This window comes from Betta splendens, chromosome 4 (assembly GCF_900634795.4).
Source record: "Betta splendens chromosome 4, fBetSpl5.4, whole genome shotgun sequence".
NCBI lineage: Eukaryota > Metazoa > Chordata > Actinopteri > Anabantiformes > Osphronemidae > Betta > Betta splendens.
The window spans coordinates 22149097-22161263 of record NC_040884.2 but is presented as its reverse complement, the minus strand read 5'-3'; the positions used below and the strand labels follow the sequence as shown (position 1 = coordinate 22161263).

The 12167-nt window shown below is 53.7% G+C and overlaps 1 protein-coding gene across 2 annotated transcripts in view; it reads right to left on the bottom strand.

Annotated features, from left to right (window-relative positions):
- The window catches only part of LOC114852981 (cadherin-6-like), a 40907-nt gene extending 29108 nt beyond the window's left edge, over positions 1–11799 (bottom strand). Inside the window, exon 1 of one of the 2 annotated variants that reach the window (XM_055508491.1) lies at positions 11336–11799. The gene's annotated coding sequence lies outside the window, so the exon portion shown is untranslated. The remainder of the gene's footprint in view (positions 1–11335) is intronic. The other variant, XM_029145742.3, reaches the window with a different exon arrangement.
- Between the last annotated feature and the right edge of the window lie 368 nt (positions 11800–12167).

Sequence of the window (12167 nt, the reverse complement as noted above, 5' to 3'; positions counted from 1 at the left end):
CTCTAAGTCCCCTCTCTGCTTCTAAATAGCACATTAGGTTTCACGCCGACATTTGAACTCCGCAATATCATTTAAAGGTTGTTACCGGCAAAGTTCTAACATATCTGAGGAAATCTGAGCCGAAGCAGGAGCACGCGTCGGGATTCAAAGCCCTGGAATGGTGTGGAACAGCGTTCCTGATCATAATCCAGACAAATTAGCTCACGCGGCCCCGTCAGACGCAGGCGTCCCCCTGCACCCCTCCAGAGCTCGCTGCAAACACATTACCTTGCCTCGCTGCCCAAATGCATAGCAAATAACCCATATAAATCATACAATCTGGGCCAAGTCAATGAGAGCCCCCTATTTTCCCTGTTTTCCACTTATTTCCACGGCGCCATCATTCAGCAGAGCCAGCATCACTCAGTCTGACGCTCTGGCGGCCATTGTCGGCGTGGCCCAGTTTAGAGCCCGCAGAGGGCTCCTGAACTAACCCTTCCTCTAGTGCACTTGATTTCACGTCTCCACAGTCTGGGCTAAATTGCCGGTTGCCAGTTCTCTCCACTCTCCTCTGTCTTTTTCGCTCACTCTCCCTTTTTCCTCCTTTAGACCAAACCGGCGACGGGCTGCAATGAACTTGCACCAGTGTTGGTGGCTGTGTTTACCGTCTAGAGAAAATAACAGCTGAAGAGGACCCTCTCAGCGCACATTAGTCCGACCGGCCCCTCCTCGTCCGTCACTCCCGATTCTCTTAGCGTGGCATCGCTTTGTTCCAGCGCCGGAGCCAAACAACGACTTTCAGCCCTGAAATATGCCTTTTAAACGGTGTCATCATAAACAACAGAGACTCACTTTTTAGCAGGCAGAGTCTGATTCCTCTTCTCAGAATTAATTGACTAAATGGGAGCTTAAAGTCATTATCTCCCCTCGCCAGTTCTACAGTCCTGCACTAGGGGCTAATAAATGGAGGTTTGATTTCGCTAAATGTCCTCTCGCAGAGATTAATACTGCCCGGGACCCTGGTGGCCAACAGATGTGGTCATCGTGGCTCAACGGCAGAACAAATGGGCACACGAGGAGCAAAGGAATAATAGCCTAATGGCATTCATTGGGTGACGCGTTGATGAGACGTCCTCGGCTGTTTGCTTTCACCGGAGCACATTCTGTCACCGGCAGCCGTGTGGTCTAACATAATTCTCCTGTGAGGGGCTGACAATGGGAGAGCGGGTGGGGGAGGGATGGGAGGGGGGAGGAGGCTCAAAGGAAGGGCCTGCCAGCTTCCTGCTCTCCCCACTGTGGTCTTTGTGATTATACACTAGTGGTTATGGGAGCCTCCGTCTCTATGCAAATCAGGCTTTGCTTCCCAAGTGTTTGCCGTGTGCAGTCAAGCACGAGACTGAGCTTCTCTGTTCGTTTAACCCCGCGAAGTCTGGAACACGAGGCCCGAGCTGCATCGGTGCAGGAAGGACACCAATAAGTAAAGCGGGCAATTAAAAAGCTGTTATTTCTCCATCGATACCGTTGTTTACCTCTTAATAATATCGCCCCGGTCCAATATTAGCCCGCGTCACAAGCGTTAGCTTTAAACGAATAGTTTGTGTCTGGAAGCAGATGCATTGATTGAACTACACAAAGGTCAAACCTGGCGCCGTGAATTGAAAATCAGTGAAAGAGTTGTGTTCCCACGTTTATCTCAGCCTCCCCATTGTGACAATTACATGAGAGGGAGCGACGTGGAAGCACATTTCCATTCAGGCGCGTATCGACTGTAACAGCGGGTCAGCAACAAGACAGCTACAAACACAATTGTCACACAACACTAAATAATACATGGAGCTAAAACAAAGACGTCGCCGGAGTGAAATACAGCCGCAATAAAAGCGGCCGCGTGGCGAAAATGACTAAGAGTAATGACCTTTCCTGGAAACCCACCATAAACCAACGTGGCGACAGCGAGCGGCACCTGTTTTTACATTATTAATAGCAGAAGCTTCCACTCGCGCCGACGCCGGAGACGGAGGCTTTTGACTCGCCGTAAATTGGACAGGATTCTCCCAAACTGCACCCAGCTGAAGCCGCCGAGGCGTCGGAGCGGAAGCTCGGCCTCGGCTGGAGAACAAAACAAATGGAAATAATAAGAAGCGTATGAATAAGTCACACTGTTTGTAATAGCGTCTGAATTCAAATGTGTCGTATAAATACATATTTCGTTAGCGATGCCGCTCCAGAAATGAAGAGGGGCTTTGCATCCGAACGCCTCCTCCAGCGCCGCCAAAATAAGGTCCTTCTGCACGCTTCTCAGCCCGGTCACGTCAAAAGGGCTTGAGGAGTCCTCAGAGATGAACAACAACAGACGGCCATGATCTGCTCTGACCTTAACTGGGACTCATGTTTATTTACCTCGGCTCGTCGGCCTCGGGGGACGGCGGCTCTGTCGCCGGAACGAGCGCCGCGGCGGGACGAGTCTAATGAACAAATAAGCCAGATTGATCCGCGCTCGCATCTGATTCCCGAGCGCTGCCCGGACGCACGATTCAATATGCCCGCACGCCGGCGGAGCACCCCTTGAACTTTGCTGTACACACATCTTTAATCACGCTCACCTTTTCGCTCGGCGGCTGTGGCTTCCAGCTCATTCCTAATTACCGAGCTCCTCGGGAGAGTTGGCCGGACGGCGGACGGGCCCCGGGTCGGGGAGGGTCGTATGGGCTGGAGGCCCGTGCGAGTGGGTGGACCGCGGCACCGGCACCGGCGCCGGCGCCGGACAGTCACTGCGGCGGCGGGAGCGGCAGATTGGATACGGGCTTATCGGGCGGCGGCCACATTGCACCGACGTCCTCGCCCCAGTTTCTATTTCCCATTTCACACCTGGACTGGTGCCAGATAGGATGTGTTCAGCCGCCTCGTTTTAACCACAGATTCACAATCACCAGCCACCAGTCAAAAGCGGGCACAGTGCGTTATCTATCAGCGCCGTACCACCCGCGGCACCCTCCCCCGCCTCCCTCGCCTCCCGTCACCCATGTCGCCAGCGCAGCAGCAGCATGGTGTTATTACAGATAAACAATCAATACTGCATTAACGTGTCCACAGAGGCTACCTGGACTTAAACAGGCACACCAGCAAAATAATTCAAAGCAATGTCATGGGCGGACTTCAAGCAACTAATCTTGCTCATGAACTGGCAAAACGATATATTCAGGCCACTTTCTTTCATTATCCCCAGCCATCATTTCTTTGTGTTTTGAGGTCACCAGATACATTTCTTTTCCTTCCTCTCTTCACTGGTCACAGAATGAAGCCCCGCTGCATTAAAGAAGTAATACCCTCCTTTATAGCAAAGGTGACCATGGATATTGGAGAGCAGGGACCCATACGATCGATTTGGAGCGAGGAATGGAAATTTTAACATGATTCCTCGCCAGGCATTTTAACTCGGGAGTATTGGAAGCCTCTCTCTTTTGACGACTGCCTCCGATCCAAGTGGCCAGTCCATTTCGAAATGCTGATGACGTCTCTATTTGGGGAAAGGGCAGCGAGCGCTGCGAGCGCCGGCAGACGGCTGTGTGGTCCCGTCCTCGCTGTGACGCCTGTGTGCAGCCGCAGCAGCAGCATTTGCATCTACATTCTGAAGCCGCTGCCGTTGAAAAGAGGAGCCCTTTTGTTCCCGGCCGCGGTGAAATAATGAAAACAAAGGCTTCTTATGAGCAAGGCCCGACAAATAGTCGCTGCCTCTCCCAGGCTGCTATTAAATACTCCTCATTTCATCCTCATTCATTAGCTCCCACGCCCACAAGCCCAACACCATACGTGGGTATGAAATTCCTCACACACACACACACACAATCAAAATAAAGGAGTTGGACTTGGCTGAATGATTGCAGAGACTGTTTACTAATACTGCTGCTCACTCTGCTTTATTACAGAGTGCCAGGCTTTCCATTACTGCAAAGGGGGAAGAAGCAGATGAGGTGGGAGCAGACAGAACAAAAAGAGAGGGAGCGAGCGAGCGAGAGTGAGAGAGAGAGCGAGAGAGAGGATGCCAATGTCAGATTAAAAGAAGACGGGGAAAAAGGAGCGGCGCCGTTGATTTACACCTTCATTACTCTCCCCTAACTCTGCTTATTGCAAATCATGATGCCGCTTTATGAGCTGAATCCTCTATTACGACAAGGCCGGGGAAGACGGCGCTTTAGTCCATAAAGCAACCGTACAGTAACCGCCACCCGGCAGCGTCTGAGCCACTCATCCTCCGCCCAGCTGCCACAGACAGACCCAAGCAGCCCTGAGCTTGCTCGCTCGCTCCCTCGCTCGCTCCTCGTCCCTCTCCTGGCCTCGTGCCCGGGGACAACACACCCAGAATTGTCTGAGCCAGATGCCAAGAACCATGACTTAGCGAGCGCAAAGCTCCGCGGCCACAGTGGAAAGGAACTCACAGCGAGTGTTTAACGTTAGGTACACGAACCAGCCAGAGAGGGGGGTATACGTGTATTTAGATAAAGCACAGGAGGTGTTATTTATTGAAGTAAGGGGAGGTCTGTGTGTGTGTGTGTGTGTGTGTGTGTGTGTGTGTGTGTGTGTGTGTGTGTGTGTGTGTGTGTGTGTGTGTGTGCGTGTGCGTGTGTGTGTGTGTGGCCAGCAGGTCCGAGAAGCCACGGCTCCAGGTGCAGGACCTAATAAATCAGCACATGTAGGTGAGTACAGGTGTCAGCGCTGATGTAAACAGGGCGTGAGGCGCTAGACGGAGGTTTGTTATGTGTGTGGAACATGCTGCTCGGGCCCGGCCCGTCTGACTCCCATCTGGAACAGGGTTGACAGAAAAGTTGACAGATGCTTCGCCGACGTCCATTATTTATGAGACGGAGGAAATCCACACTGGTCTTCAGCAGCTCCTGCTTCTTCTGTAGGTCGACTTCTGACATTGTGCTTTGTGTTTGCATGCGCACACATCGTCCCTGCCTCCCTCCCTCTCTCCCACCCGCCCGCTCGCCCGCCCGCCTGTCTGCGTGTGGGTGGGCGGCTGACGAGTGGGAGGCGGAACGTACAGGCCGCGTGTTGCTGGTTGCTCCAGACCCAAGCAAGCACTTCACCTGCCTCTGTGAGTCTAACCTTTGACCCCTGGAGTGTCACTAAAGCCCGTCAGACAGGCAGCGCCTGCTGGAGGACCGGCAGCTCCAGCTCTCTTAAAACCCACTTAGAGGCTCAGAGCCGGGAGGCCCGACCATCGGATTGAATTAAGGCTATGATTAATTGAATCTAGTGGTGAATAACTTGAGTGACTGATGTCTCGTAGGACCAAAGGTCTAGACACAATGCTTCAGAATAAAGCTGAATTCATTCACTCAGTGACATCACAGGTTCTCGCTGCGCCTCGGGCACGGATGGCTGCTTCTAATATTCCTGCTGGCAGTGGCGCTTTAAGCCCGGTATCACCGGCAGCGCTGCTGCTGCTGCTGCTGCTAGCAGCGCCGCTGCTAATGAGAGGCATAGTATAATTAATACAAATGGAATGTTTAATGCAATTTTTCCATTTCAAAGAAATCCCCCCGGCATCTTTCCCAACAACGAATCCGACTCGCTCGCATTGTCCTCGGGCAAACAATAACCCAAGTTTGGCATCGCCTTCATTAGATCAAACTCAATTATTGCAGAGCGCTTGCAGCTCCGCTGGCACCGGGGCTGACTCCGAGGCGGCCGGTTCTGGCAACGCCGAAGTCCCCTGGCAGGTCCTGGCCCATTTGTCTTTGACGGACAGCGGCGTCAAACAGTAATTGGAGGCCTCTGAGACCCGCACACGTCGCTTTGTCAGTTATTCGTGTCAAAGCGCTCTCGCGGCTCGCGGGTGTCTTAAAGAGTGACCTTTTCTCAAAGGGGACAGGTTTTCCCTACTGTCGGGGAGATGGCCTGGATATTATTCAGCCCGCTTCCCCGAGCGCGCTGTTAGTACCGCGTGTCCCGTGTCGCTGCAGAAAGCTTGTATTGTGTCCTTCCCCGGAGAATATAGAGTCCCAGAATGCTACGTAGGCTTTGATTCGGCAGGTAGTTTGTGGTGGGGCTCCTTCTATTCCTTTCGTTCACAGTGAACCATCACAATCTTTTGATAGGTAGCAGAACAATGGCAGAAACCTCTCTTTTTCACTCTGGGGACTGAAGGTAAATAGGACCTTTGCTGATGTGTTTGCCTGTTCATTTACTGCGCCTCAGAATGCTGCTCGCACATTGTAGCTCCACCAAGAAATGAAAAGGGAAAACGCACAAAGGCATTCTGCGGGACAATAGCGCAGAGGAGGAAACGGCCCCACAATGAAGTCCAGATATCATTCACAGTATAGACAGGAGAGCATTATCCCGGGAGGACGGCCCACGTGAAGGTGACAGCTTTGGGAGACGGAGGAGCCGCGCGCACGGCAGCGGCTCCAAGACAACAGCCTCCCTCAAGCCTAACGTATAAGGACAGGCGTTCGCAGCGCCAGCGCCCGCTGGGTTGAGGTGTTACACGTCATCCGCAATCCCCGGGATCATTACTCCTGGAGGCCGTTAGAGGGGAAAATCACATCACTCTGCCATCGCGGCTGCCAAGAAAAATTGACACGCTAAAAGTCACACAAAGACGAGCCTCGCCGTGCGCCAACACGCGCCGAGCTGCGCAAACAGAGCGACGCGCGCAATGTATCACGCGCTGCTGGTGCCGGGGGGAGGGCAGGTGGGGGGGGTAATGTCCCAGCAGCCCGCGCTGCCTCCAGCTGACACCTCTCACAGCGACGGCCTCCTGGAGCGGCGTGAGCATCGTTAGCGGCGCCCAGGCTCCTCCCCCGTCCTGCGGCGGGACCCTCTGATCCCCCATTAGCCCCCCCTCATCCCACAGTCAATACTACACGTCCTCTGCCTTTACAAAAGTCTAAAAGTCAGACTGACAATGCTGCCCCCCCCCCCACACACACACACACACTCACACTCTGGCTCGTCCTCCATTCTATTATTAACTGGCTGTCATGTTCAGCAGCCTCCCCCCCAGACGCTGTTTAGCGTTCCTCAGTCCACTTACAGCAGCCCGAGTTAAGCCGCCGGGCTTCGATCAGACAGGAATCCAACTAGAGGGGAGAGGCGCGACCTGCGGACACGACGCTCGCTCCTCCTGCACCGGGTTCCTCGGGACAGAAAGGTACACGGGAGCTGCGGGGGGCTGCTGTGAAAGCCGGAACGCAGAGGTTTCCTGGTATACGCAGGCGAGATGCTCCCAGGATGTAATTCAGACATAAAGGTCTCATCTGAGCTGAATTTCCTCATATTAAAATGTAAATGAGCAGCTGTGCTCTTACTCGCGCTGCTTTCTAACCCCTGTTCTGGAGTCAGCGGGGTGTCGGCCAACTCCACAGCGAATCTCCATGAAAATTTGCTGGAGAGATCAGCCCGGAGCCAACGAAGAGTTGATTAAATTCCGATAGTGATCTGGATCTGTGATTTCCACTATTAAATGATTATTGTTTTCTCCCACATATTGGATATAGAGACTTAATTCTAAATCCAATCTAAAGCCTAATAGTACACTCGCGGGGTCAGGAAATCGATTTCACCTCAACTTTACCAAAGCGGGAGCGGCGCGTGTCCTTGACGGCGCCTTCCGCTACTTTCTGCTCATATTCCTGGAGACGCCCCACAGACTCCAGCTCCTCGGGCTCGCCGTGCGGTAGCCACATCACCGGGTCTGTCACGCCCTCCCGGGGCAAACAGTGTAAGAAACGGGACGTGGCTGGTGGATAGACTTTCATGCCCCTGCTTTACCAGTGTCATTTCCGCAACTCTGAAATTGTGCCATGCTCTACAGGGCTTTGTTGTAAATCACTATCTCACACTGTCAGACTGCAGTCTGCTGCACGCTGGATGCCTGGCGTTCTGCTGCCTCCTGGGTGACTAATATATCTTGTTAAATTGTGCTGAGAAGCGTGCGGGGAACTGCATCCCGTCCCTCTTTGTTGCGTGTTTGTCTGCTGGCGTGTGCGTGTCTGCGCGTGGAGGTGCGTGCGGCGGCCGCGCCTCGTGACTCAATAGGTAGGTGGGCATGCCACTTTAGCAAATATGTCGGCTAAACTCCGCGGGCCTGTCAGGCTCTGTTGGTGATTCAGTCCGATTGCCATTCAGCCAGCTTCCACTCGCCACCACAGTATCAAAGCTGTGAAGCCATCTCTCAGCTACTTCATAATTAGAAAAGCTGTGGAGCTGAGCCACAGTTTGAGGGGGAAGAAGCAGAAAAAAGCTGTTGGCGGGGCTGCATTATTCAACATTGGCAGAAAGCGGTTGTGTTTCCCGCCCCACAGACACGGATGTAAGTGATTTCATAGTGGCGTCGCCCTTAAAGCCGGACCCCTCGCTTCCACCCCGCTCTTAAACCGAGCACTACATCCTGTCAGCCTCATCCTCGCACGCCGCATCTCTGACTTTGAAAATAGCTTCATGAGTGTATTTCGGTGTAATTGGAGTTCTCCTGCACAAAGCACGGAGAGATAATTACCCATTGTTAGGTGAGGTGCAAATCGTCTGATCCATGTGCATTCATCTTCTCAGCACACACGGAGCAGAACGGGCCTTTTTGGGGATTTAGACGGACTCCGCAGCGACGTTCTACTCCGCTGGCCGCCGTCCAGCTCTCAAATCCCTCGTGCGGGAGCGCGTTGAGAAAGAGCCGCCCGCTTCGCACCCCGTCTCCAGGCTTTTTCAGTTAGAGGATAATTCAATCTGGGACTCGGCTCGACCTCCGGGCGAGAGGTGGCGACGGGCGCCGTCGGTAGAAGACGGGACGGGGCCCAGAAGTCACCGTTTCTGATTCTGTGCCGCTACGCCTCCTAATCCTCTGTAAACATGCGTCTCCGAGGGGAATCTGTGTCATTAGACGGACACAGTTGAGGAACGTGTCCTAATGGTCACAGGAAGCCTCGGGAAACAACACATAATGTCACGGTAAAGTCAAATCTGCCCCTGCATAACAAGTCTCTCCCACACAGCAGAGGGCACCGTTCTGGAGCGAGGGAAACAAAAGAAGGGAGCGAAGCCCAGTTGGCTGACACAGACAGTAGCATCTCCAGATAAATGTTTGGCACGTGGAAATCTTTGGAGGAATCCCGGAGCGCTCGCAGTACAAACAACGTGGTGATTTATTATCACATCATACGGACCATGACTAATGCACTCAAACAATCAAGGTGCATCTACTGAACTGCGATGCTCAGGGGGGCTCTCTGCCACGGGCTTCAGACCAAGCGAAGGCGCTCAACAAGTACCCGAACCCACGCAGACGGGGAGAGCCGGGATGGGATTTTATTGAGTCCAGATGCTGCGCCGAGGACTCCAGCGCTCAATGTTACGAGCGGGACACATCAAAATGATGCTGCCCATCTGGAGCACAAATAATGTAATCAGCTTGGGTCACCGGTCAACATCGTCCGGCCGCAGGGCAAACCCACCATCCCGTGACGTCGCCGCTCGCAGGCACGGGCGGGAGCCGGGCGCCGGACCCGCGCTGGAGCCGGAAGATTCCCTGAGCTGCCTGCACACGACCCGCAGAGAGGGGAGGTACTGTATGAGGGACCGTCTGCTGTCATCTGTGCTCGGGTCGGGAAAAGCGCTGATAGCTGTGATCTGTCTATCCCCATCGCCGTCAAAGCGCTTTGGCAGTATTGCTTTTAACGTCGTCATCCTCGGACCATAAACACACCTACACCGTGCGCTGTACGTTTCCCCCCCACAACACACACACACACACACACACACACACACACCAATAGGAGGGCTCTGTTTGCACGGCCTTTAAATATTCACAACCTGCCGTGTTTCCTGTACGACTTTGATCAGCCACAGATTCTACTCTGTCCCTTTCATCTCTGAACTTCAAACCCGCCTGTGAAAAACCCGGACCACAAAACCTGTTCTGGTTCAGACAATCTCCCTCCACCAATGCCGCTCTCCAGCAAAGGCGAGGACGGAGCCGCCGCCTTGAAAAGCGGCCGAGTTCACCGGCTCATTACAAATGTTTGTGGCGGAGCCCGCGTTATTAGCTAGGCCCCCCCTGACAGGCATTAGCCCATGTTTGTAATTTAAAAAGTATGTGTGCCGAGGAGCGATCATTGCACAACAGTCCCCGGGTGCTTTGACAACTCCCCCGAACAACTTCTTGGCTGCCTGTGGGCAAATTACCTCAGGCTCACATTGAGCCAGCGAGGAAACAGCGTGGAGCAATCTGCAGGCAACAGGCAGGACACCAAACTTCCCAGCACCGCATCTATTCCCCAGCATCGTCACAGCTCCTCCTTTCACTTTGCCACTTTAGAATAAAGAAGCCAAGTTAATTCTTCGGCACTTCAGCACTGCATTATTCAGCAGCCCCCCCCCCCCCCCCCCCCCCCCCCCCCCTCCTCCCCATAAATATTCACAGCCACATCACAGATATCATCTTGCTGTCAATAACTGCTGGAGGACACGTTTCAGAGCTTAACTCAAGTCTAGGAGTGCGTCTCCAAAAGAGCTGGGCCTTCGCACACACACACAAAAAAAACAACACAAAGCAGCAGAGCATCACAGTGCGACTGCAGGCGACCGCAGACAGACAAGTGGAGCGCCTTTATCAGAGCACGCTGTCCCACCTGCATCGATTCGCATCCCGTGGATTTGCCACTGGCTGCAGCAAGAGCATCGGCGGAGAGAGAGGGATGGAGCTGGAGAGGGGGAGGAGGGGGACCGGCTGCGCGGGGACGCTCGGGCGAGCGTCGAGGGGAAATAAAAAGGCCTGAAGTTTCATACGTGACAGAATGAAGGAAGGACGGTGGCCTTAGTTTAGAGAGCAGGCCCGCATCGCCTCGCGGCAAACGGGCACGCGGCGGCGGCGGCGGCGGCGAGAGCCACATCGACGCGTGAAGGAGAAATAGCGCACAGAAACAGTGAGGGAAATATAAAAGTTAATGAACTAGCTGGCGATCGATGGAGCCCCGTTATGAGCTGAACGAACAGATGTGAGCGTGAATACAAATAACTTCCGATTCCAACTCATTTCCAATTCGAAGCCCGAAGTTATTCCTCTAATTACACATATGGATTTGTGTCCACTAGCGGCTGCGCGCGGATCCATAGCAGAGCTGTGCGAGCCTCGTGCCAGACCTAGCGACGCAACTGTGTCGCTTAGGCGTAATTAGTGCGCACGAGCAGAATAACACAACCCGGGTCGGACATTTCATGACGGGCTGGAACGGAGCGCGAGTGCAAGTGCTCCGCGTTGGAGCGGCGAATGTGGCACAAACGAGCCGATTTCCACGGCGGATAGAAGTTACGGGGCGCAAATAAATAAATAAAAGCAAAACGCCGCGCTCACCTGATAATGAAGTTTATTCTGAAGACGAAGATGGTCCCAGTGATGCGAAAGGAGCCCGTCGGAGCCAAGTGTATCCGTTCGCTGCAGCTTTTGTTGCCCGTTGTTCCACCTCAACTGCGCGTCTCAGTCGCGCTGCATCACTTTCTCGCTGTGGATGTCAGGGAGGCTGAGAGGCTGAGGGGACTCAACCCTCCCATTGGCTGCCATTCACAGTCCCCCAGCACAGCGCGGCGGCAAAGGAGAAGGGGAGGAAATAACCGACACACGCGCACGCGCGCGCACACGCGCGACGGACAAAAACAAAAGGAAGATGGAAGAACGAGTGGTTAGAGCGCAAGTGACGGAGCTGCGTGTCAGCGGCCGAGCGAGGCTCAAGTTTGGCTTTCACCGGGAGCCGAACGCTGTTTGTGTCGGTGCATGCGCCGATTCTGCGTTTGCGTAACCGCTGATTAATAGTTGCAAAGTCACGGGTTGTGTCAGTCGGTGAAAGGGTGTTTTTACGCCAAAGCCTCGCGCTTCACGCCGCGCAGATCATAGATCATGTATGACCACTAATTCAATTTGCACCGCTGTATGAAGTAAGTGGATAAAAGCACGAGGAGCCATCATGTGCCACGCGGGTCCAGCCTGCACCACTTTCCACTGATTTCCTTATCTGTGCTTTCTCCTCTGTGCAGCCGGAGACTCAATCAAGCAGCTCCGCGCACGGAACCGCACATTGATCAGCCTGGTGCCGCTGCTGAAACTAGTCCATCCAGCTGTTCCCACCCCTCAACCTTTAAACGAGAGCCAAGTTTAATATAAATAGCAGCATGAGCGGCAAATTAGCAAA